Source organism: Austrofundulus limnaeus, unplaced genomic scaffold (assembly GCF_001266775.1).
Source record: "Austrofundulus limnaeus strain Quisiro unplaced genomic scaffold, Austrofundulus_limnaeus-1.0 Scaffold51, whole genome shotgun sequence".
NCBI lineage: Eukaryota > Metazoa > Chordata > Actinopteri > Cyprinodontiformes > Rivulidae > Austrofundulus > Austrofundulus limnaeus.
In genome coordinates this window covers 2495063-2499786 of record NW_013952453.1, presented here as the reverse complement: position 1 = coordinate 2499786, position 4724 = coordinate 2495063, and positions in this window count along the sequence as shown.

The window sequence follows — 4724 nt, the reverse complement described above, 5'->3', positions numbered from 1 at the left end:
ACTAAAGGTGACATATATACTTTATTATGGTATAGTATTTAATTATATGCCTGAGAAACACATAATATTGCCCCTTTAAAAATAAAATCTAATTTAGATTTTTCTGACCATAGAAATGCTTACATGTGCATCAGTTCAGTTTAAATGTGTTTCGGTCCATAAAAGACAGCAGCATTTCTGGATGGTGTCCCCATATAAACTTTATTTTTTATTTTTTTTTTCATGATAGAGCTTTAACCAGCATGGTGAACTGTTTAACAGCTAGAATCATCCATCAGCTAAGAATGGGTCAAAGCTCCCTCCAAAAATATGTATAGAGGGGCTGCATCAGATAAACGTGAGCCTGTCCAAACCTTTTTTGAAATATGCTGCTTCCATCATATTCAATTTGTTTCCAATTCAATATTTGACATGTTGTGGTGTTTAGTTATGTTCCACTGAGAATAAAATTACAAGATTTGCAAATCGTTGCATTCTATTTTTATTTCCATTTTGTTCAATTTCCAAATCTTTTTTTTAAATTAGAGTTGTGTGTTTTTATAACAGTGCTAGTTGCTCATTTACTGTATCAAAATGAGCTTCTGGAGAAACAAATGCAGCAATCCATGTACGCATCCTAAACAGCAGAAAGTGACACGTTTATCCCCAAACATCCGCTCTGACTTTAAACGTGTCACGTTTGATTCGGCTCACATTTGTTCTCTCAGCACATCTGACTTAACAAACAAGGAAACATTGGACACAGCTCATTCCACACCAAAGGGAGGTCTCACTCCTTCCTGTCGGTGCAATTGCTTTAGCTCAATGGTTTATGAAAAGCAGAACAATATGTGCACAGATGGGACGTGGATAAAACCATTCTGACCAGTCAGAAGGAAGCTCCTGTAGCTCCAGGTCATCTGAAACAAGCCACAGGAAGTGGATGAGAAATGTGGTGGAATAAGGAAGGAAGAAAACTTCAAGCTAATGAATTAAAATTTTATAATTTAAAAATAAATATATATATTTATTTCCCGAAGATGAACATTTTTCCAGATAAATGTGTGTAATTTATTGTTCCTCCGCATTTGATTTAGTTGTATAAGTAGCAGCACAGCCACAGTTGTTTACTACCAACACCTGATCCATGCAGCAGATTGCTCAGCCAACACATCAGTGAATCTTTTTATTTATTTATTTATTTCTTCTGAGGTTTCCCAGGAGAGTTAAATGCAATTTTCAGTGATGAAAAACCCTTCGAAAGCAAAATACTCATTACATCGTTTCATTGATTTTAACACCAAACCTGCATCAGTTTGGACTGTAAATCAGATGGTAAATCTGTTATAGGATGCTGTTTCCAGAAACCAGTAGATAAACTGGCAGAGACAAACACCTGAGGAGATCTGTCTGTTTTTGATCTCTACAGATTAGTGTATGAAATATCATGAAGTTTGAACTTCAAAACATGTTGGTGAGCTGAAACTAAAAGTTAAACGGAGAGCAAAGCAGCAGAACTTTCACTTTGAGATAATAGTAATAATATAACTAAAAGCTAAGTTACCTTATAGATGATCTTCTTTGTTCAAAGTGTGGAATACAGCCAACAGTTATTTAGGTTGATCTAATTTTTTTTCTCTAATCCAGGCTAAGCTTTGACTACAGGCTAAAAGTGAAGCTGCACCGCCTTGACTTAAGAGAGACAACACAACAGAAAACTTAAAAAAGATAAAAACAAAAAAATCCATAAAATTCAATGTCACACAAAACCAAACAGTTTACCAATTAAAACGAAATCTGTCAAATAGCCAAAAAACAGCAAAAGGTGAATATTGTTCATCTTTGCTTTGATCACAGGAGAAATCAGCTGGAACGAAAGCAAACTGATAGAATACTACTGTGTGCGCACACGGGTTTGTGTGTCCATGCATGTGTGATTTATTGATGTTTATATTTTTGTTACATCCCACACACACACAGCATCCTACATTACTCTGCTCTAAAGCTCTGTGCAGCGGCTCTATATATAGTCTAATTATTATGCAAGACTATCTTTTACACGAGCAGGCATGAAACATTCACTGAAAAGTGGAGGGCGGTAAAGGCGTCGTATGGTTCTGGTCACAACAGTGACACTCCGATTCAGTCCTGCAGCGTGTTGTCATCTAAACAGAACGACACTCCGGTCCTGGACTGTCACAAAGATGAAGTCACTCGAGCCTTAGGGGCTTTGACTGCTGCTGCTCCTGCTGCCATTTTGTCTGCTGGCACGAGCCCTCACCATCTCATCTGACAATGAGAACCTGATTAACAAATAAGTCTGGGTTTTCCAGAAGTAGACAACCTGGGCATCTGTTGTTGTTGTTCCTACGAGGGTGAAAGATCCCTGGGAGAACTAATTTGCTCCTTCTTTTAATGAGCAGTTGGACAGACATACCTGCCCTGCTGCTGCTCCTCTGGGGATAAAGGCAATGAAAAAACAGGATGCTTTATGTTTTACAGGAAGGAGGAAGATACAATAGAATGAACAGAACACAGCTTTTAGTAACTAAACAACTAACATTTAATTTGTTTTAAAGTATTTTTAAAAGGATCAAGTTTTGCACAAATCAATAACATTAAGTTTTCATGTTTTTAATTGATTATAGCAAAGGAAAACCTCGATTAAATTATTTGAGCAGCTTATTTTGTTGAGTTTAGAAAATCAATTTCAATTTTGAAACAATCAGCCAGCTTGTCACATTATAAACAGGGTCAGCAGGAATCCAGTAGAGGGCAGCAGATACAGTTTTCTCACGCTCCTAGGACACGAGTAAGGGTTTTTTTTTCCATCTTGTTTCAATCAGCAGCAGAACCGCTAGACTAAACCAGGCAGGAAAGTGGGGGAAAAAAAGGAAAATGACAGCAAACACTTGGTACTGTTGTGCTTTTTTACCCCTTCATTTGGCCGACTGACCCACCAACCTGAGATTAAGAATGTTAAAAGGAAAAAGAAAAAAAAAACAGCYTGGAAATCAAAAACATAAAAGTGTGATTCAGCAAGGTGTAAACTCTTGAAGTTTAATCACCCTTCAAACTCCACAAGCCCGTTTACGCTCACGACCACTGGGATACTACAAATTCCCGACGATTCCCCATAAATTATCCRCCGTTCACTCTTTCGAAAGCATAAAGTTCAAGCTGAGCTGAGCGAAGCCACAATGGGAGTTATTGCGATATAGACTGGACACATCTGGTGTCCAGATTGTCAGATTTTTAAGGAGGCATCTGTGTGTTCAGTTTTCAGGCTATAAGTAGATCCAATTAACTAGATGTGTGAGATCACATCAGGTTATCCTTACCGAGTTTTTTTCCCCTCTGTGCATTTAAAGAAAAACAAAGAAACTGGAAAGACATAAAACAGAGACATAAAATGGCTTTATCAAAAATATTCTCTTATAAATATAACAGCTATGGGTTGCTTACAATTAAGTAAATTTAAAGCCATCTTACCTACTTGTCAAGAAATTTGACAAAATCTAGCCAAACTAAAAAAGTATTTTTTGACAGAGCTGTAGAGGGTTTTTGTGTTTTACAGGAATTCTCAGAGAGGCTGTGTATCTTTCTGTTCGTAATTATGAGCCTGTCAGTGTGCAGAACTACTGAAGAGGGACGTGTCGGCTCAGCGAGGCATGCTGAATGAAAATCCCAGGTCATTGCAGGAGAGGGAGCCATCATATGACTGGAAAAAGGCCATAAAAGCCACATCTACAATTAACCGCTATGAACCCAGACAAGTAAATCCAAGCCTAGAAAATGGAGTTAAAAAGGGATTTCTTTTCCCCCAACATGTCATACAAAGTCCATGTACGTTTTTTTTATTCTAATAGATTTGTGACAGATTTAAATTTGCACAAGGATTGCAAATAGAACAATAAAACAAAAAGAATGAAAACTAAAACAACTGGGCATCATATTTAATACTTGTTCAAAGGTTTGCAGCTTTCACGAATGCTTCTGAAAACAGTCTGCAGGCAAAGTTGAAAGCAGTTGTGAAAATTAGTTTTCTCCCTAATTCTGGGTTCTGAATTTTCTCAGCTGCCTGCACCAAATTACTTTTGCCCCAACTATTCACAGACGTCTCCAAAAWCAACTTTCCCTTTCCAGATCCTGTGCTAAAGATCTAATCAGGGCCTTACATGTGAGCATTTTTTGAATTTTTATGAGTAAATGAAGGCTAAAACCAATTGGCCTCATTAATTATAATTAACAAAACTATTYAGTTAACATTTTCCATTTCTTGTCCTACGGAGTGCACTTAATACTAAAATATATGTTCCACAGTTGATGTAACTCATCAATAAACTGGGCAGTTTTCTTAATTTGTGACTGAATGCAGTAAGTTTTYAGCATCTAGAATCAGTTGTTTTCCACTATAGCTAATCCCGTCTCTTCACAAATACGTAAAACCATTTCTTGTTAATGCAAGACATAGTGGAAGTCTATGACTCTCAGAAACATTCCAAGTGTGTGACAGAAAAAAAGGAAAAAAATCTGTGGAAAAGTCTCGGGGTGAACTTGACGGCGTCCTCTTGTGTCAAACTATGCTTCCCACTTTTCTTCTGCGTGTCACCCTCCAGCACCGAAGTGCCGAGCGGTAGCAGTGAATCACAGCTGCAGGGCATTATTGGTAGGCACGGAGCCAGCCCACATATATAGTGGCTGTAAAGAACAGCAGGCCATATCACAAACCCTTATTGTTGCAG